The sequence below is a fragment of the Lepisosteus oculatus genome, chromosome 14 (genome assembly GCF_040954835.1).
Source record: "Lepisosteus oculatus isolate fLepOcu1 chromosome 14, fLepOcu1.hap2, whole genome shotgun sequence".
In the NCBI taxonomy this organism is placed as follows: Eukaryota; Metazoa; Chordata; class Actinopteri; order Semionotiformes; family Lepisosteidae; genus Lepisosteus; species Lepisosteus oculatus.
Window position 1 is genome coordinate 34,768,161 of NC_090709.1, and position 22,369 is coordinate 34,790,529.

General features: G+C 40.0%; 1 long non-coding RNA gene across 1 annotated transcript; it reads right to left on the bottom strand.

Moving 5' to 3' along the window:
• Positions 1-20,104: 20,104 nt before the first annotated feature.
• Positions 20,105-22,150, bottom strand: LOC138242377 (uncharacterized). Its single transcript, XR_011191531.1, has 4 exons — positions 21,511-22,150; positions 21,118-21,192; positions 20,810-20,873; positions 20,105-20,191 (listed from the first exon to the last, which is right to left on the bottom strand). It is a non-coding gene; the product is annotated as an uncharacterized lncRNA (long non-coding RNA).
• Positions 22,151-22,369: the final 219 nt, after the last annotated feature.

Genomic DNA, 22,369 nt, shown 5'->3' on the forward strand with positions numbered 1-22,369 from the left:
ATGCCAGTATTCATGTTAATATTAATTATAATTATAGAGTTACTGTTAGAGTATTTACACTAGTAGTCATGTTAGTTTTAGTGATAGCATTACTGTTATTATTAGCATTAGTAGTGTATTAGTAGTTTGTGTCAGTGATAATAATAGTGTAATTCTTAGTGATAGTGTTACTGTTTTAATGTTAGTGGCATTTGTGTTAGTGTTAGTTATACTGTATTTGTAGTTATGAGTGTGTGTGTTTTTGTCTGTGTGTGTGTGTTGGTGTGTGTCTATAAGTATTTGTAGTCTATGTGTGTGTCTGTGAATGTGTGTGAGTATGTGTGTGAGTGTCTGATTGTGTATATAAATGTATGTCGTGTCTGTGAGTGTGTGTTGTGTCTGTGTGTGTGTCTGTGAATGTGTGTCTGTGAGTGTGTGTAGTGTATGTGTGTGTCTGTCAGTGTAAGAATGTGTGTCTGTGAGTGTGTGAGTGTCTGTGTGTGTGTGTAATGTCTGTGTGTGAATATGTGTGGGTGGGTGTCTGTCAGTGTGTGATAATGTATGTGATTGTGTGGGTGTATATCTGTCAGTGTGTGTGAGTGTGTGTGTAGGTGGGCTTGGGCTCCAATCGTGTGTCTGACAGAAGTGACCCATCAACAGGTGTTGAGGTCCAGAGTCGCCTGAGAATGGAACCACTTTCTAGAGTCCAGACCAATGTCCAGAGAGCTGTGAGTGCTCTGTATTTATCACTATTACTAGTAATGACAGCAGTAGTAGTATTAATATCAGAATTAGTATTAGAATTTGTAGTCATCGTCATAGTAGTAGCAGCAGAAGTAACAACAGTGGTAGTTGGATTATCCAAGCACTTACTCCAGGAACTACAGTATTACACATTTATACTCTATTTTCCAGGTATGTTTTGTAAAGTGCTTTGATGTTCTGGATTAAAAGGCAAAATATAAGACAAAAATTGATTGATTGATTGATTGACTATGAGAGTGAAGTCTGGTCGAACTTGTTTGTCTAACTGAACTGTCCTGTCCACAGATGTCAACAGAGGTGAACAGAGAAGATGTCCAAACCCACCAGAGACTGGAGACAAGTTTGAGAGTCAGGCCCCAGACCCAGAGAGCTGTGAGTCCACTGCTGGTCTTCTTCAGATTGTGATTCTTCCTCTTCTTCCTCCTCCTGAAATTAAAGCTCATTGCAGTAGCAGGGCTCTGTTGTCTTCTCTTGAGGAGGAGAAAGACTCTACCTGACAGTGTGTGCATCTGCGTGTATGTTAGTGTGTGTGCTTGTGAGTCTAGTCCAGCCCGTGTCTGTAACAGAACTGTGTCTGACATCCCCAGATCAGGAAGGAGGTAACAGCAGACTCAGCCAACACAGGAGCCAGACCAAAGACCCCAAGAAAAGCAAGTCTGCATTATTATTATTTTTATTAGTAGTAGTAGTAGTAGTGAGAGGGTGAGTGTGTGTGAGGTTGTGTGTGAGGTCTTGGTTACAAAGTTGATCTAATTTTTTAATTAAACAATAAATATTCTAATACTGTACCTTTATCCAGACCTTAAATATCCAACTGTGCCTTGAATATTTTGAGTCTTCAACAGTGAGAGACATCAAAATATATTATTAAACACATTATTTCCACATCTTCTTATGAAAATAATTAGATTCATTGTTTAATTGGCTAGCCCCATTTGGAAAGAAAACCTGGAGATGCACCTGGCTCTCCAGGGATTGTGATTGGGCTTGAGACCCCTGCTCTAGCAGAACTGGCCCCTCAACAGGTCTCGACAGGGATGTTGGGGATCATGAAGCTGGATAGCTGAGGGCTGGAACACTGCTTCTGGATCGAGGACGACAGGCCACTGTCATGTGGGGTCATCTTGGCCCATGATGATGATGTGTGTTTGTGTGACTGGCTGGTAACTCTGTTTTCTCCTCCCCAGCACCTCCTGGAGAAACTCGCTCAAGTCGAGAGAGGAATGGCCGAGCAGAGACAAGGGTGTCACACCGAGACCTGGGGCAGATCCCACAGGAACGTGAGTAGTGGCTTCAACAACATGGCTAGACAGCTTGTTCCACACCCCCACCCTTCTCTGTAAAGAATACTGTATTAATACTGTTAGACTAAGAATAAACCTGTACTGAGACACAAACTTGGTTAGCTTCTGCTGGTGAGACTAAAGCAGTCAACTTGCTGACAGGTCTTGACAGAGGTGGACGTGACCCTGAAAGGCCAGAGAGGGGCAACCGATACTGAGGCTCTGAGTAAAGATTCGTCCAGTGTAAGACAACCAATGTGTTCTGCTCAGGATGATGATGGTGATGCAGACGGTAGTGTAGATAATGAAGGTGGTTATTATCATGATGTTGATGGAAAGGTGTTGATGATGATGATGGTGGACATGATTGTCATGATGAAGAAGGATATGGTGATGAAGTTGGTGGAGATCATTTATTAGAAATGTGATGAAGATGATGGTGACGAAGATAGTGGAGATTATAATGGTGGAGGTGTTGATGAAGGTGACACAGTCATGCCTGTGTGTGGCTGTGTGTGAAAGGGAAGGTGGGGTTGGATCAGGTCTGCCGCTGTCATCTGATAAGACTGTCAGAGGAAGAGGGAGCAGACTCCCCCTGCGTCTCACCCCGGGCAGCCGAGAGCTGCAAGTCTGTGAGCCTGATATGTCTGTGACGTCTGTCGAAAGTTTGGTTTCAGCTGCAATGATGGTGACTGTGATTGCTGGGAGTCCAGGGGCAGGGCTTGGTCCTCCTGGAGACCGTCTCAGTTTTCTCTCCGTCCTCCTCATGCCCTCTCTGCGCCCCTGTCCCCTCAGGCCAGCCAGCCAATCACCAGGCAGGAGACCGAGACCCAGCTGTGGAACTACCCTAAGGGCCCGGAGAGGGATCTGCAGAAGGACAGGGCATGGACCTCCTCCTTGGCAGCCCACATACCCCATTGCTCGCCCCCTCACACACCCCCTGGTACACCCGCTCACCCGGGCCTGACCCCAGCGGCCCTGTGGCGGCTCAGGGAGGCCCTGCAGGTCGAGCTGGAGGGGCTGCTCCAGGAGGAGGAGATACGGGTGCGGACCTGGGCTCAGAACATGATATCATCTATCCAGCTGGACTGCCTGGCGCTGTACAATGAAGTCCTGCCTGACTTTGAATCAGAGGGATTGGTAAGTCCCTTAAACCCCTCCCCCTTGCTTGAATCACACTGAGGTATGCAGGGGCTGGGGCGACTCACCTCTCCAAGACACCTGCGTCATCCCACTCCCATTTCACCTCAACATGGTTCTGAGAAAATCTCCCGTCCCCAAGGGGAGAGAGACAGGAGCCGGGCTGGGCCTCCAGCCCTCTGTTTATTCAAGATTATTGCCTCAGGAGGTGGGTGACGTGGAAGACACACTGTCTACAGATCACCACTAGGGACAGCGTAAAGCATCCATGAGACTCTTGATCATGGATAAGGATAACAGTGGGATGACTCCCCCTCTCTTGACTCACTGCCTACTGATGATGTTATGTCACTCCAGCTCCTCCTCATGGTGGTGTCTGCAGTCAGGCAATTTGGAGAATTGTTGAGGGATGATGATGAATATTCACCTTTCTTGTTCTCCCAGGGCACAGGAATCATGAAGCAGGACAACTATGAGGAGGTGAAAGAGGCGCTGAAATCCTACTTCGAAAATACAATGGTCAGGTGTGACTTATCTGAGGTGGACAAGTGCTTCCGCCAGGCAGCAGCCGAGCTTGACCTTATCCTGCAGAAGTACCTGGGAGATGTTGTGGCCGAGGTCTGTGAATAGCAGGTTTATTTTGATAAAAGACATTTCTCATCCCCTTCTATTGTTGGTGTCTATTTCATGTAAAGCATTTGACTTGAAAATGAAACGTTTAATCGACTTACAGGGAGTCTTCTTTAAGATGTGTATTGGATAGCTCTCCACTGTCACTTTACTGGACTTTTGAAGTAACCAATCTACAATGAAAATATATACTGCACATCTTAAGGAAAATGAAGAGAAATCCGTGTGCTGATTGTCACCAAAAATGTCACAAATTAACCGCCAAACTGTTTAACATGTCCAGCCACCTCTTCCTATTTTGCAGTGATTATAATTCTTTCAGTTTCTTCTCTTGTATTTTCCTTACTGTTTCACTGTCCCCTTCCCCCATGTGGAGATTGATCCACAGACGAAACCCTGTTTCACCATTTGTTTGTTCAAAGTCTTTGGACTGACTTGCGACTTGCGAAGCCCCAGTGGCATAATCAGTCAGTGTGCACAGCAGAGTCATGGCGATGTTGTGTGTTCACGCCTCACCTGGAGCAATGGCACCTACAGATCCAGCCATTCAAAATGTGTGGAGTACATGGCGGTAAAACTCGGGGGGCATGGCGAATCATACCACATTTGAATTGAAATATGATAATAGTATCTGGAAGCACCTTGTTAAATCACCAGGTGGAGCTAATAAAGCTTAACATCTCATATACAGCATTTGAGCTGTCACCAGAAAATGCCTGGTTTCGAATCCCAGTCACTGCTGAGGGACAGTCTTTTTACAATTAAGAATTTAAATTGCATACTCTTTAGATATTTAATAATTTGAAACTGTATTACAGAATGTCAATCATTAAACATTAAAAAATAGGTACATTTTATAAAAGAAAGATTGCTCTTGTGGACAAAAGTACACAACCTTCCACCTTCATCATAAATATTTTAATTATGCATAAATATTTTATGCATCAAAGTCTTTAACTTGGTAACTAACATGGGTTCTGGTTTTAACATGCTTGTTCTAACATTATTAAGCTTCTATTCTGTAATTCATAAAAAGTTATAACGTTTTATCCTTTTCTAAGAATACGTAGTAAAAACACCACTTGCTGTTATTGTAAAAAAATACATGTTGTAGTGATTTAACATCACTTGATAGTTATATTAATATGGGATCGTGTAACTAAGCAGCTAAAGTATCACAAGTGGACGTTTTGATCTTCGTTTCTTTTAAAAAAAACTTCTATTGTCATTGTAGTGGTAATGAGCACTGTAATTGTCACGAAAGCTTTCTTTCCAGACCCTATGCGGACGACACAATCCGGGGTTGAGTGAGGAAACACAGGGAAAAAGTCATGCAGGATACGGGAATAAAAACAGGGGGGCGTGTCCATGGAGTGCTGGTGGTCAGGGAAGGTGTAGCGAGGCAAACAATCTGGGGACGAGTCCAAAGAGAAGTCCAAAAACAAGGCAAAAGTCCATGGCCAGGAGATCCATCCAAGACAGGAGATTAAAAACCAGAACCGGTTCGGGACCAGCAAGGGGAACAGGAACAGAAACTTAAAACCATGACGGAGCCAGACACATCCAGGACCCGGGCTCGCATGATACAGGAACCAATGCAGAGCCCAGATTGACGTCTGCGTCTGGCTTATAAGGGGGAACTGAAAAGGGGCTGGAACAAGGGACAGGTGTGGGGAATAAGGCAAACAAGGAAGGGCTGGAGCGCCCTTAAGAGGAGGGGTTTGCGATCATGACAGTAACGTACCTAGGCGCACCTAGGCACGATCAGAGCCGAATGCATAAAGATATTCCTTTATTATAGTCTACTACTACTACTACAGTCCACTATAGCTTATTGTGAACATGATGTGTCTTTTTCAGGTTTACACCCAAATTGAGAAAATAATGACCAGACACATTATTATAGTTTCAGTGGTATTTTTAATTTGTTATTCTCGATTCTAATTACAATATATACAACTTCGTTTTAAGGCTTGAGGCGTCTTTTAAACTGCCCAACTGAATAAAGTGTTTTGAATCAAATCGGTTGAACAGTTGACAGTATTCCCGTTTGATAATTCACGTTTTTAATTTAATTATTAATATAAATTAACATTGAATATGTTATGATAAATACATATATAAAACATGTTAATATAGTGTCCATTATACTTATTATACTTATTTTTTTTAAGTATTTGTTAGAAGAAAAACTTGTGCCGTAAGCAGGTATTGAACTTGGATTGTCAAGGGCTGCTCGAAAACACAGCTGAGACGAACAGTTTTAAAATGTTTTGAAGGTAATCATGCGCGATTGAGTCAAATTAAAAATAAACCATGTTTGCAAAGAATGTGGAGTACAGTAAATTAATATAATTATTAATTTCTTTAGATAAGCGATTCCATCTTATATTTCCTATTTAGCGGATTCTAAAAAGTATGAGGTTTTTTACTGCGATAACGAGCACAAGTATTCATAGAAAAGGTTAATCAGTTAACTTTGAATGTGTTGTGATATTTAGAAATACCATCAAATTCAATATATTGTCAATAATATTTTACTATTTTAGTTTTTCAAAGAAATGTTTATCTGTTAAAAGAAAACTCATGGCAAGAGCTGGGTTCAATCCCCCAGTTTACAGCATACAAGTCAGATGCCTAAGCCATTATACCAAGACACTGCTTGACAGTTCAAGTTATAACTGAACAGGGCAGGCCAAAAGTTTCCAAGTAATCACGGGTGAATGAGTCAAATTGATGCAGATGTTTACAAAGAATGTCTACTACTGTGATATTTTGAGCTATATGAATAAAATAATATCATTATTAATTTATTTAGATACACAGTTCCATATTATAATCCCTATTAATCAAATTATAAAAAGTATGCATTTTTTACTGTGATATCGAGCCCAATTAAATATGAATAAATATTAATGAAGTTAGTACTTTTACTTAGTATATACTTTTTATGAAGTTCTGTATATAAACTTAATACAGTCAGAAGTACATAAAACCTTTTCCAAAATAACCACAGTATGTAACCGAATGAAAGACTGATGCTTAAAATGTTTATGAAGAAAGTGGAATACTGGTGTGTATTTTTTATTTAAATTACCAAAACCAGACATATACATTTTACATAATATGTTTATGTTCCTAAATTAATATCATTTATGACCTTCAGACGCATTATACTCCTCTTCTTTTAATGCTCAGCTACTAAAATGTCCCTTTAGTTGTAAAGTGTCCATATTAATATTCAATATTAAGCGGATTTAAACATACACAGTAAGGAGATCAAATGAAGCAATCGTTTCACTAACAACCAATTCATCATGAGTGCTGCCTGTCAGTCATTTTGGCCAGCCAATCACTTACTGCGGTACAACTCGGTGAACTGTAGAAAATTTCCCACAGTACGGGGTTGTACTGTGCATTTTCAATGGCTGTAGCTGTATATATAAAAATTATAAAAGCCAACCACTTTTATCATCATATTCTCGCTGAGAGGAAGGAATCAGTGTAAATATATAATTACAAGTGATAATAAGAGCAGCTTTATGATAACCCTAAGAAAATACTACTATATTGGTAGTTGGGGGAATGTATATTACATATATCTAGAATATAAAATTAAGGAAAAGGAAATGTATCACTCAAAAGGAAAAAACGAGAAAATCATTAGTTAATGAACCATTAGAATACTATATATTTAATATTTCTGAGTACATGATTATGTAAAGTTAAAAACTACTTATGTTGAAAAAACTGCAAAAACAAAATATGCAAACAATACATGGGGTAGTGAAAAAATAAAACTTTTCTGACATTTGGAATAGAAATTATACAACAACTGAAAATTAGACAACAATTTTATATTGTAAAGTGAAGAGACAGGTGAGTTTATAAAGAGCAACATAAAAGTGAAGCTCCCAGAGTTAAAATTGCAGCAACTTAAACCCTTAATCAAACTACAAGAAGCCTAAACAACTTCCTCCAACTATTTTCCAAACACAGTCCGTAATCCGTTCCCTAATCCTGATCCGAACCGAGTTCCAAAAGTCCGTAATAAAGCCAATCCGCGATGTATCCTTATCCAGTGTCCGTAATCCAAAAACCATAAACCTGTTCTCCTTTCAGTAGTCCATTATTCTTTAGCCTGATCTTTAACATACACCTCTTTCCTCTCTTTTCCTCCAAACCGCATCCACTTATCGACTTCCGCCCTGTTCACTGCCTCCGGGGCACTTATATTTCAGTTCCTGATGCGGCTCAGCTGTGTCTCATTGTTTCTCAGGGTAGACCCTTTCCATTTACCGGTCAGCTGATTCTTTTTGGCAGCCATTTTGCTAAGGTCCATATCTAGTATTTTAAGTAGGTCATTCCGAAATTACCTGTTATGAATGACCCTTCCCCTGGTCATGTTATAACCCTTAATCAAACTAGGAGAAGCCTAGACAAAGAAGAACCAAAACAATGAAATAAGACTTTTGCAATGGTCTAACACAACATAAGAATACATTTAGATGAAATCTTTACTATTTTACAGGAGAACCTAATAGGGAAAGTTATAAAAGCGTGTACAGTATGTGTCAGAAACCTAGAGAGAATTCACGTGCAGTATCATTTTGCTTAAAGTTGAACTGAGTACAAACAATACAGTTGCATTACAGTGTGCAATACACTATTTCAAGTTTAAACTATAGTACAACTCACTCTGCTGTGACTCCTTGCATCTCTAGGCTATAACTTCCATCGAAGAGAGATTTTATCAGCAGCATGCAATTGATTCTTCCGACATTTTGTTTAATACTGTAATGTGGATGTAAGAACTCATGAAGTATTACCAGGATCTACATTTAGCACTGCTGATATTGATGGAGTTGAAATGCATGATGTATTTATTGACAGCTATATCTGAGCCGATAATGATTAAAATACCTCCTGTAAAGTGTTAGGATTCATAGCAAGGCATATTTCTCCCCCCTAAACGTTGCTATTGCTTGTGTAAACGTTGCTATTGCTAATGTAAACGTTGTACATTATATGAGCCTTACCAGTTTCAGTAGCTCCTGGTGTGTGTGGTTTTTAAAAACCTAAAGTAATAAGAAAATTACTTGTACACAGCAGTGTGTCTGTGGAGATTACCTAGGAAACGCTGAAGCTCTCTGCACACAAGCAATCCACCTTAAATGAAAATTGCCTGCAGTCTGCCACTTATGCGTTTCCTTTACTACAGAGTAAATTCATAGGAATGAAGAGAAATGGAAAGAAAAAATATCACATTAAAGTTTCCAGTTACTTGGCACAAATGAATCAGCTATTTCTATATCCAGTCACACAGGAGACGGGTTGATTCGCCGATGGGGATGTGTTGTTTCTCTACCTTCTTACTAGACTGTCGTTCAATTCTGTCTTCTTTGAAAGCTTTTTACATCTTTTAAGCGCTCTCGCTTAAACCACACATAGAAAACCATCACTGCTGATGATTTTCATGGGCCGATGCACACTTGTTCTGTAGAACTCTAGTGATAAAGCCCTGCCTGTGAATATTGTACAAGAATTATAAAGGGCGAAACAACAGCACCAACCAGAGGAATGGTAACAGGAAGAATTGTGTTCTTATTTAATATGTCCTTTTGAGACATGCCTTGTAAATGCACACAGGTGTTAGAACATTGACAAATAATTTATAATGGAGCTGTGAAAACAAAGATTTTCCTATACCACCCAATAGTAAAAAGGTACTGTATATGTGAAATTGATTTTTATAATAAAAATGTAAAGTTAAATTGTTTCCTGATTACTTGTTGCTGAAATTTGCATTACATTAGGTATATATTATGTTATACTTTTTATGTTCATCCACCAAAATTTCCCTTAAGTTGTAAATTCCACATTAATATTCCATATGAAGTGGATTTAAACATGCACAGTAGAGATACAAATTAAATTATGAAATCGTTTCACTAACATCTAATGCAGCACAAGTGCCACTTATTGATCATCTTTGGCCAGCGAAATGCATACCGCAACACACCACACGACCTTTACTGTATTAGGAAGAAATACTGCACGTTTTGAGTGCCTGCATCTGGAGTCAGGGGTCTTTTGTCTGTGATTTGAAAGTCTGTTTTTTGTGATGGCTTGTCTTGGACTCTTAAAAAGGACAAAGTGAGTCCTGCAGTTTGGTGTTTGTATTAAAGATCCCATTTTATTGTATTTTTCTTCTTAAAAGAGGGAGCTTGCCTGTGTTTTTGGATGCTTTTGTTGTAAAAGACTTAAGGACAAAATCTTGGCTTTTCTCCAGAAGTACAGCCTTGAGATTCCAGTTGGTTGTGACCAGACAACCTCTGAAAATGTCACACTGAACACCAGTGAATCTCAGCTGCAGGAGATTCAGGAGGGACTTACTGTATCCAGACTGATACAGATACAGACTTACTGTATCTCAGAGGTGTTGACAAGAAAGTGGGTTTCCATCACAGCACAGGATTACTACTTTACACAAACAGTGGTGGGAGTGTGAAACAGGTTCCACAACATTTTAGAGTAACATGAGATGAGATAGTTAGATTAATTAGTTTCTAATAATAATCAGACACACAGGGTGCTGTCAATGTCACACAGAGATCAGGGGTTTGTTAAAACAGCTGGATGGGCCAGCTGGCCTCCTCTTGTCTGTCCCCATCATGGTCTGATCTTCTCATGCTGTGTGAGTGAGTTAGTATTTTATTGTTTTAATTATTGGGAACACAAACCACTGGATTGACTTCACATTAATCTCTGTACATGAGCAGCTACTGACATCTTAAAAAATCATAAAAAAACTTCTCTCTGTCAGCATGAGTCCAAAATGACACCAAAAGTCACCTCCCCTACAACACCACCTCCTTCTTTTAAACAACAACCACCAAAGAAATCACAGCTGTTTCTAAACCACTCCCCCTAATAATCGTAATCACACCCCTAACAACGACACCCCCTAGCACTCACAGCCCCGCAGCTCTGTGCAGATCCAGGAAGTGAAACTCAGAGATCAGTTTAGTTTCTTTTGAAACAACCTCACTGCAGCTCTGTCTCTTACTGCTCCTCTCTGTGCAGTTTTTACTTGTCAGAAAAATGGCAGAAGGCAATATTTCAGTTTCTCAGGACCAGTTCAGTTGCTCAGTGTGTCTGGATTTGCTGAAGGATCCAGTGACTCTGCTCTGTGGACACAGTTACTGTATGGGCTGTATTAAGAACTGCTGGGATCAGGATGATCAAACTGGGATCTACAGCTGCCCCCAGTGCAGACAGACTTTCACCCCAAGACCTGATCTTCACAGAAACACCACCTGGCTGAGGTGGTGGAGAAACTGAAGGAGAAAGAACTCAGTGGTCCTCCTCCTGCTCACAGTCCTGCTGGCCCTGGAGATGTGCTGTGTGATGTCTGCATCTGAATCTTACTGAATCTCTAGGCTCTCTGTGTTGCCTGTTTTTACCTGGAGGAACTTCAGCTCGTTCATTGGCTGAAAGTTCCATGGGCATCAGAGTCCCATGTGGGTTACTCGGCCCTACCAGTCCCTGATTGGTTGATCAAGGTGAGATATGAGTCACTTACTCCTGACTCTTAGGAGCTACAGAAACTGGTAAGGCTCATATAAGTGCAATGCAATAGCAACGTTTAGGGGGGAGAAATATGCCTTACTATGAATCCTAACACTTTACAGGAGGTATTTTAATCATCATCGGCTCAGATATAGCTGTCAATAAATACATCATGCATTTCAACTCCATCAATATCAGCAGTGCTAAATGTAGATCCTGGTAATACTTCATGAGTTCCACATTACAGTATTAAACAAAATGTCGGAAGAATCAATTGCACGCTGCCGATAAAATCTCTCTTTGATGGAAGTTATAGCGTAGAGATGCAAGTAGTCACAGCAGAGTGAGTTGTCCTATACTTTAGACTTGAAATAGTGTATTGCACATACAGTGCCTTGCGAAAGTATTCGGCCCCCTTGAACTTTTCAACCTTTTGCCACATTTCAGGCTTCAAACATAAAGATATAATTTTTTTATTTTATGTGAAGAATCACCAACAAGTGGGACACAATTGTGAAGTGGAACGAAATCTATTGGATTTTTGAAACTTTTTTAACTAATAAAAAAATGAAAAGTGGGGCGTGCAAAATTATTCGGCCCCCTTGCGTTAATACTTTGTAGAGCCACCTTTTGCTGCGATTACAGCTGCAAGTCGCTTGGGGTATGTCTCTATCAGTTTTGCACATCGAGAGACTGAAATTCTTGCCCATTCTTCCTTGCAAAACAGCTCGAGCTCAGTGAGGTTGGATGGAGAGCGTTTGTGAACAGCAGTTTTCAGCTCTTTCCACAGATTCTCGATTGGATTCAGGTCTGGACTTTGACTTGGCCATTCAAACACCTGGATACGTTTATTTGTGAACCATTCCTTTGTAGATTTTGCTGTATGTTTGGGATCATTGTCTTGTTGGAAGATAAATCTCTGTCCCAGTTTCAGGTCTTTTGCAGACTCCAACAGGTTTTCATCCAGAATGGTCCTGTATTTGGCTGCATCCATCTTCCCCTCAATTTTAACCATCTTCCCTGTCCCTGCTGAAGAAAAGCAGGCCCAAACCATGATGCTGCCACCACCATGTTTGACAGTAGGGATGGTGTGTTGAGGGTGATGAGCTGTGTTGCTTTTACGCCAAACATATCGTTTTGCATTGTGGCCAAAAAGTTCGATTTTGGTTTCATCTGACCAGAGCACCTTCTTCCACACGTTTGGGGTGTCTCCCAGGTGGCTTGTGGCAAACTTTAGACGAGACTTTTTATGGATATCTTTGAGAAATGGCTTTCTTCTTGCCACTCTTCCATAAAGGCCAGATTTGTGCAGTGTGAGACTGATTGTTGTCCTATGGACAGACTCTCCCACCTCAGCTGTAGTTCTCTGCAGTTCATCCAGAGTGATCATGGGCCTCTTGGCTGCATCTCTGATCAGTCTTCTCCTTGTCTGAGCTGAAAGTTTAGAGGGACGGCCAGGTCTTGGTAGATTTGCAGTGGTCTGATACTCCTTCCATTTCAAGATGATCGCTTGCACAGTGCTCCTTGGGATGTTTGAAGCTTGGGAAATCTTTTTGTATCCAAATCCGGCTTTAAACTTCTCCACAACAGTATTACGGACCTGCCTGGTGTGTTCCTTGGTCTTCATGATGCTCTCTGCGCTTTCAACAGAACCTTGAGACTATCACAGAGCAGGTGCATTTATACAGAGACTTGATTACACACAGGTGGATTCTATTTATCACCATCAGTCATTTAGGACAACATTGGATCATTCAGAGATCCTCGCTGAACTTCTGGAGTGAGTTTGCTGCACTGAAAGTAAAGGGGCTGAATAATTTTGCACGCCCCACTTTTCATTTTTTTATTAGTTAAAAAAGTTTCAAAAATCCAATAGATTTCGTTCCACTTCACAATTGTGTCCCACTTGTTGGTGATTCTTCACATAAAATAAAAAATTTATATCTTTATGTTTGAAGCCTGAAATGTGGCAAAAGGTTGAAAAGTTCAAGGGGGCCGAATACTTTCGCAAGGCACTGTACAAGTATACAATGCAACTGTATTGTTTGTACTCAGTTCAACTTTAAGCAAAATGATACTGCATGTGAATTCTCTCTAGGTTTCTGACACATACTGTACACACTTTTATAACTTTCCCTATTAGGTTCTCCTGTAAAATAGTAAAGATTTCATCTAAATGTATTCTTATGTTGTGTTAGACCATTGCAAAAGTCTTATTTCATTGTTTTGGTTCTTCTTTGTTTAGGCTTCTTGTAGTTTGATTAAGGGTTTAAGTTGCTGCAATTTTAACTCTGGGAGCTTAACTTTCATGTTGCTCTTTATAAACTCACCTGTCTCTTCACTTTACAATATAAAATTGTTGTCTAATTTTCAGTTGTTGTATTCTAGATATATGTAATATACATTCCCCCAACTACCAATATAGTAGTATTTTCTTAGGGTTATCATAAAGCTGTTCTTATTATCACTTGTAATTATATATTTACACTGATTCCTTCCTCTCAGCGAGAATATGATGATAAAAGTGGTTGGCTTTTATAATTTTTATATATACAGATACAGCCATTGAAAATGCACAGTACAACCCCGTACTGTGGAAATTTTCTACAGTTCACCGAGTTGTACCGCAGTAAGTGATTGGCTGGCCAAAATGACTGACAGGCAGCACTCATGATGAATTGGTTGTTAGTGAAACGATTGCTTCATTTGATCTCTTTACTGTGCATGTTTCAATCCGCTTAATATTGAATATTAATATGGACATTTTACAACTAAAGGGAAATTTTAGTAGCTGAGCATTAAAAGAAGAGGAGTATAACGCGTCTGAAGGTCATAAATGATATTAATTTAGGAACATAAACATATTATGTAAAATGTATATGTCTGGTTTTGGTAATTTAAATAAAAAATACACACCAGTATTCCACTTTCTTCATAAACATTTTAAGCATCAGTCTTTCATTCGGTTACATACTGTGGTTATTTTGGAAAAGGTTTTACGTAATTCTGACTGTATTAAGTTTATATACAGAACTTCACAAAAAGTATATAAAAGTATATACTAAGTAAAAGTAAAAGTATTAACTTTTAATAAAACTGCATACTTCTTTTTAATTTGATTAATAGGGAATATAATATGGAACTGTGTATCTAAATAAATTAATAACGATATAATTATATTCATATAGCTCAAAATATCACAGTAGTAGACATTCTTTGTAAACATCTGCATCAATTTGACTCATTCACCCGTGATTACTTGGAAACTTTTGGCCTGCCCTGTTCAGTTATAACTTGAACTGTCAAGCAGTGTCTTGGTATAATGGCTTAGGCATCTGACTTGTATGCTGTAAGTTGGGGGATTGAACCCAGCTCTTGCCATGAGTTTTCTTTTAACAGATAAACATTTCTTTGAAAAACTAAAATAGTAAATATTATTGACAATATATTTTAATTTGATGGTATTTCTAAATATCACAACACATTCAAAGTTAACTGAGTTAAGTGATTAACCTTTTCTATGAATACTTGTGCTCATTGTCGCAGTAAAAAACCTCATACTTTTTAGAATCCGCTAAATAGGAAATATAAGATGGAATCGCTTATCTAAAGAAATTAATAATGATATTAATTTACTGTACTCCACATTCTTTGCAAACATGGTTTATTTTTAATTTGACTCAATCGCGCATGATTACTTTCAAAACATTTTAAAACTATTCGTCTCAGCTGTGTTTTCGAGCAGCCCTTGACAATCCAAGTTCAATACCTGCTTACGGCACAAGTTTTTCTTCTAACAACCACTTAAAAAAAATAAAATAGAAAGTATAATGTACACTATATTAACATGTTTTTATATATATATTTATCATAACATATTCAATGTTAATTTATATTAATAATGATATAAAAACGTGAATTATCAAACGGGAATACTGTCAACTGTTCAACCGATTTGATTCAAAACACTTTATTCAGTTGGGCAGTTTAACAGACGCCTCAAGCCTTAAAACGAAGTTGTATGTATTGTAATTAGAATCGAGAATAACAAATTAAAAATACCACTGAAACTATAATAATGTATCTGGTCATTATTTTCTCAATTCAGGTGTAAACCTGAAAAAGACACATCATGTTCACAATAAGCTATAGTGGACTATAGTAGTAGTAGACTATAATAATAGTGGACTATCTTTATGTATTCGGCTCTGATCGTGCCTAGGTGCGCCTAGGTACATTACTGTCATGATCGCAAACCCCTCCTCTTAAGGGCGCTCCAGCCCTTCCTTGTTTGCCTTATTCCCCACACCTGTCCCTTGTTCCAGCCCCTTTTCAGTTCCCCCTTATAAGCCAGACGCAGACGTCAATCTGGGCTCTGCATTGGTTCCTGTATCATGCGAGCCCGGGTCCTGGATGTGTCTGGCTCCGTCATGGTTTTAGGTTTCTGTTCCTGTTCCCCTTGCCAGTCCCGACACGGTTCTGGTTTTTAATCTCCTATCTTGGATGGATCTCCTGGCCATGGACTTTTGCCTTGTTTTTGGACTTCTCTTTGGACTCGTCCCCAGATTGTTTGCCTCGCTACATCTTCCCCGACCACCAGCACTCCATGGACACGCCCCCCTGTTTTTATTCCCGTATCCTGCGTGACTTTTTCCCTGTGTTTCCTCACTCAACCCCAGATTGTGTCGTCAGCATAGGGTCTGGAAAGAAAGCTTTCGTGACAATTACAGTGCTCATTACCACTACAGCGACAATAGAAGTTTTTTTTAAAGAAACGAATGTCAAAATGTTTCCAAAACGTCCACTTGTGATACTTTAGCTGCTTAGTTACACGACCCCATATTAATATAACTATCAAGTGATGTTAAATCACTACAACATGTATTTTTTTACAATAACAGCAAGTGGTGTTTTTACTACGTATTCTTAGAAAAGGATAAAACGTTATAACTTTTTATGAATTACAGAATAGAAGCTTAATAATGTTAGAACAAGCATGTTAAAACCAGAACCCATGTTAGTTACCAAGTTAAAGACTTTGATGCATAAAATATTTATGCATAATTAAAATATTTATGATGAAGGTGGAAGGTTGTGTACTTTTGTCCACAAGAGCAATCTTTCTTTTATAAAATATACCTACTTTTTAATGTTTAATGATTGACATTCTGTAATACACAGTTTCAAATTATTAAAAATCTAAAGAGTATGCAATTTAAATTCTTAATTGTAAAAAGACTGTCCCTCAGCAGTGACTGGGATTCGAAACCAGGCGTTTTCTGGTGACAGCTCAAACGCTGTATATGAGATGTTAAGCTGTATATGATCTGTAGGTGCCATTGCTCCAGGTGAGGCGTGAACACACAACATCGCCATGACTCTGCTGTGCACACTGACTGATTGTGCCACTGGGGCTTTGCAAGTCGCAAGTCAGTCCAAAGACTTTGAACAAACAAATGGTGAAACAGGGTTTCGTCTGTGGATCAATCTCCACATGGGGGAAGGGGACAGTGAAACAGTAAGGAAAATACAAGAGAAGAAACTGAAAGAATTGTAATCCAGGTGGATGCTGCACATTGGTGGTGGTGGAGGGGAGTTCCCATTACCTGTAAAGCGCTTTAAGTGGAGTGTCCAGAAAAGTGCTATATAAGTGTAAGAAATTATTATTATTATTAATCACTGCAAAATAGGAAGAGTTGGTTGGACATGTTAAACAGTTTGGCGGTTAATTTGTGACATGTTTGGTGACAATCAGCACACGGATTTCTCTTCATGTTCCTTAAGATGTGCAGTATATATTTTAATTGTAGATTGGTTACTTCAAGACCTTCCGCGTCTTTCAGGCAGAGGCGGGGGCATCATTGTTATTTACAACCTTTTTTACAGTCTAAGTCCTATAGCTATACCTCCTCCCTCTTCTTTTGAGTGTCTTGTTTTAAATGTTTCTATCCCCCAATCTACTATTATTGCCACAGTTTACAGACCACCCAAACCCAGTGGAGTCTTCTTAGGTGAGTTTGCTGATTTTCTCTCATTCTTATCCCTTAAATTTAAAAGTACCTTATTCTAGGGGACTTTAATATACACATTGATTCAACCTCTTCCAGTCTGGCTAAAGACTTCCTTTCTCTTTTGGGATGCTTTGACCTTGCTCAGTTTGTTTGTACCCCTACACATAACAAAGGACACACCTTAGATCTAATTATTGCAAATGACTCCTTTGTCTCCCACTGCTCCCCCCTTGATCTAGGCCTCTCTGACCACTTAGCCATTCTCTTCAATCTGGAATTACCTGTTTCTAACACTTCCCCCTCACGCTCTGTAAATTTCCGCAACTGGCGATCAATTGATCACCCAAGGTTTGCAAATTCTGTTCTGTCCTCCTTATCCTGTTTCTCTTCCTCTGACCCTCTAGAGGACAAAATACAGTTACTTGACAATGCTCTTTTATCTACCCTCGACACCTTTGCTCCTTTAAAAACTCGAACCATCTCCTTCTCTCGCCCTGCCCCCTGGTACAATGACCATCTACGTTCCATGAAGGCAGCCTCTCGCAAACTTGAGCGTAGGTGGCGACTTTCCGGCCTAAATGTACATTATCAGGCCTGGAGAGATTACTTATCTGATTATAAGGTTACTATAGAGTCTGCTAGATCCACCTACTTCTCTCACATCATTGAAAATCACCAAAACAATCCCAGACATCTTTTCTCCACCATCAACAGACTGCTCAAGCCAAACTGCCCCACCACATTACCTGCCTCATCACAACTTTGCAACACATTCTTAGATTTCTTTAGTTCTAAGATTGACAACATCCGGCATCACATTCTCTCCACTACGGATATAATTTCCACACCTCCTCCCTCCTCATCCAACTTCTCTGGTTCCCGTCTCTCCAGCTTCTCTCTTCTTGACTCAGCATCCCTAAACAAACTAGTTACGCGCATGAAACCCACCACATCTATTTTAGATCCCATTCCCACCACTTTATTCCAGTCCTGTTTCTCTTCTCTCTGTCCCATTGTCGTCAATATCATACATGAATCCATGAGTACTGGCATTGTACCAACGGTCCTCAAAACTGCTGTTATTACCCCAGTGCCAAAGAAGCCTAACATGGCTCTCGACAATCTTAACAACTTTCGCCCCATCTCCAACTTACCCTTTCTCTCTAAAATTCTAGAACGTGCTGTCACACTTCAGTTACATAACCACCTCATGACAAACAACCTTTTCGAACCCCTCCAATCTGGCTTCCGTCAACTTCACAGCACAGAAACCGCCCTAGTCAAAGTCACCAACGATCTCCTAATAGCTTCTAATTCTGGTTCTCTTTCCATACTCATCCTTCTTGATCTCAGTGCTGCCTTTGACACTGTTGACCATAACATCTTGCTTTCTCGTCTCGAGACTGTGTTTGGAGTCTCTGACACTGCCCTCAAATGGTTTAAGTCTTACCTCACTGATCGCTGTCACTTTGTCTCTCTCAATGGGTACAGGTCTGAAATCGGTCTTGTCAAGTCTGGTGTCCCCCAGGGCTCAATACTGGGCCCCTTGCTCTTCAGCATTTACATGTTCCCACTTGGTCAGCTTTTAAGATCACATGGCCTCAGCTTTCATTTTTACGCTGACGATACTCAAATATACATCCATACCAAACCCGACACTGACGTGGCTGTCTCTATTCTATCTAATTGCATCTCTGACATAAAAATTTGGATGACTCAAAACTTCCTTCATCTTAACTGTGACAAGACTGAAGTCATGCTTATTGGTACCCCCCATCAACTTCGTAAAGCCAGTCCTGTAACCCTGTCTGTAGATGGCTCTGTACTAGAGCTTCAATCAAAATTGAAAAACCTTGGGGTTATATTCGATTCTGGCTTAACATTCGACCCACATGTACAGCATACTGTCAAAACATCTTTTTTTCACCTTAGAAATATCGCAAGACTACGCCCTATGCTATCATTAACTGTGGCTGAAAAGCTGATCAACATATTTGTATTCTCCCGAATTGACTACTGCAATGCTCTGCTCCCTGGTGTATCTAAATCTACTCTGAACAAGCTGCAGTATGTCCAAAATTCAGCAGCCAGAATCCTGACCAGGTCTAGTACAAGTGTTCACATTACTCCTATCCTGGAGTCCTTGCACTGGCTTCCGGTCAAATTCCGCGTAGACTTTAAAATCCTCATGCTCACCTACAAGGCTTTACATGGCTTGGCACCTCAATACCTGTCTGAACTTTTATCGCCCTACTCCCCACCTCGCAACCTCCGCTCTTCAAATTCTGCCCTCCTTACTGTCCCCCAAGCCCGTCTACATTGTATGGGCGACAGGGCCTTCTCCTGCTATGCCCCCAAGCTCTGGAACTCTTTGCCCAAGGATATTAGAGAGTCACCTTCTCTAAACTCCTTCAAATCCAGACTCAAAACCTTCTTCTTCAGAAAAGCCTTTACTTAACTGGTTCCATTCTTCACCCCTCTGCTCTTCTTAATACCATCTTCCACGGTCTCCTCTATTTTTATTGTTGTATTGTTGTAATTATAATTGTGTCCTCTTGTGAAATGTTCTTATTTATTGTTGTAGTCTTCTTATTTATTGTTATTGTCATCCTGTAAAGCGCTTTGAGAAGCCACCTTTAAAGGCGCTATATAAAATAAAGTTTATTATTATTATTATTATTATTATTATCCAACCATGTTGTTGAACCCAATACTCACGTTCCTGTGAGATCTGCCCCAGGTCTCGGTGTGACGCCCTTCTCTCTGCTCGGCCATTCCTCTCTCAACTTGAGGGAGTTTCTCCCGGCGGCACTGGGGAGGAGAAAACAGTTACCAGACAGACAAACACACTGTCATCATCATCATGGGCCAAGATGACCCTACATGACAGTGACGTGTCGTCCTCGATTCAGAAGCAGTGTCCAGCCCTCGTCTATACCGCTTCATGATCCCCAACATCCCTGCTGAGACCTCTTGAGGGGCCAGTTCTGGTAGACCATGGGTCTCAAGCCTAATCACAATCCCTGGAGGGCCAGGTGCATCTCCAGGCTTTCTTTCCAAAAGGGGCTAGCCAATTAAACAATTAAGCTAATTATTTTCATAAGAAGATGTGGAAATAATGTGTTTAATAATATATTTTGATGTCTCTCACTGTTGAAGACTCAAAATATTCAAGGCACAGTTGGATATTTAAGGTCTGAATAAAGGTACAGTATTAGAATATTTTTTGTTTAATTCAAAAATTAGATCAACTTTGTAACCAAGACCTCTGGGCAGGAAACCAGATGATGCACCAGACCCTCTAGGAATGGAGTTTGAGACATGCTCACCCTCTCTCACACACAACCTCACACACATTCACTACAAATACTACCACTACTACTACTACTACTAATAATAATAATAATAATAATAATAATGCAGACTCACTGTTCTTGGAGTCTTGGGTCTGGCTCCAAAACCTGTGTTGGCTGAGTCTCCTGTTACCTCCTTCCTGATATGGGGATGTCAGACACAGTTGTGTTACAGACATAGGCTGGACTAGACTCACAAGCACACACACCCACAGACACATACTCCCACACACTAACACACACGCAGATGCACACACTGTCAGGTAGAGTCTTTCTCTTCTTCAAGAGAGGACAATAGAGCCCTGCTACTGCGATGAGCTTTAATTTCAGGAGGAGGAAGAAGAGGAAGAATCACAATATGAAGAAGATCAGCAGTGGACTCACAGCTCTCTGGGTCTGGGGCCTGACTCTCAAACTTGTCTTCAGTCTCTGGTGGGTTTGGACATCTTCTCTGTTCATCTGTGGACAGGACAGTTCAGTTAGACAAACAAGTTCGACCAGACTTCACTCTCACAGTCAATCAATCAATCAATTTTTTCTTATATTTTACCTTCTAATCCAGAACATCAAAGCACTTTACAAAACATACCTGGAAAATAGAGTATAAATGTGTAATACTGTAGTTCCTGGAGTAAGTGCTTGGATAATCCAACTACCACTGTTGTTACTTCTGCTGCTACTACTATGACCATGACTACAAATTCTAATACTAATTCTGATATTAATACTACTACTGCTGTCATTACTAGTAATAGTGATAAAAAACAGAGCACTCACAGCTCTCTGGACGTTGGTCTGGACTCTAGAAAGTGGTTCCACTCTCAGGCGACTCTGGACCTCAACACCTGTTGATGGGTCACTTCTGTCAGACACACGAGTGGAGCCCAAGCCCACCTACACACACACTCACACACACTGACAGATATACACCCACACAATCACACACATTATCACACACTGACAGACACCCACCCACACATATTCACACACAGACATTACACACACACACAGACACTCACACACACTCACAGACACACATTCTTACACTGACAGACACACACACATACACTACACACACTCACAGACACAACACACACTCACAGACACGATATACATTTATACACACAATCAGACACTCACACACATACTCGCACACCTTCACAGACACACACATAGACTACAAATACTTATAGACACACACCAACACACACACACAGACAAAAACACACACACTCATAACTACAAATACAGTATAACTAACACTAACACAAATGCCACTAACATTAAAACAGTAACACTATCACTAAGAATTACACTATCATTATCACTGACACAAACTATTACTACACTACTAATACTAATAATAACAGTAATGCTATAACTAAAACTAACATGACTACTAGTGTAAATACTCTAACAGTAACACTATAATTATAACTAATATTAACATGAATACTGGCATCAAAACTATCAGAAGCGCAATCACCATTAACACTGACATGAACACTAGCATTAATATTAAAGCTACCGATTGTTCTCTCATTAATATTAAATATGAATACACTCTCATTAGTATTAGTCCGTGACGTCAAACCACTCTTTGTGACGAAGGCGAGACACCTAGCTGGGCACAGTG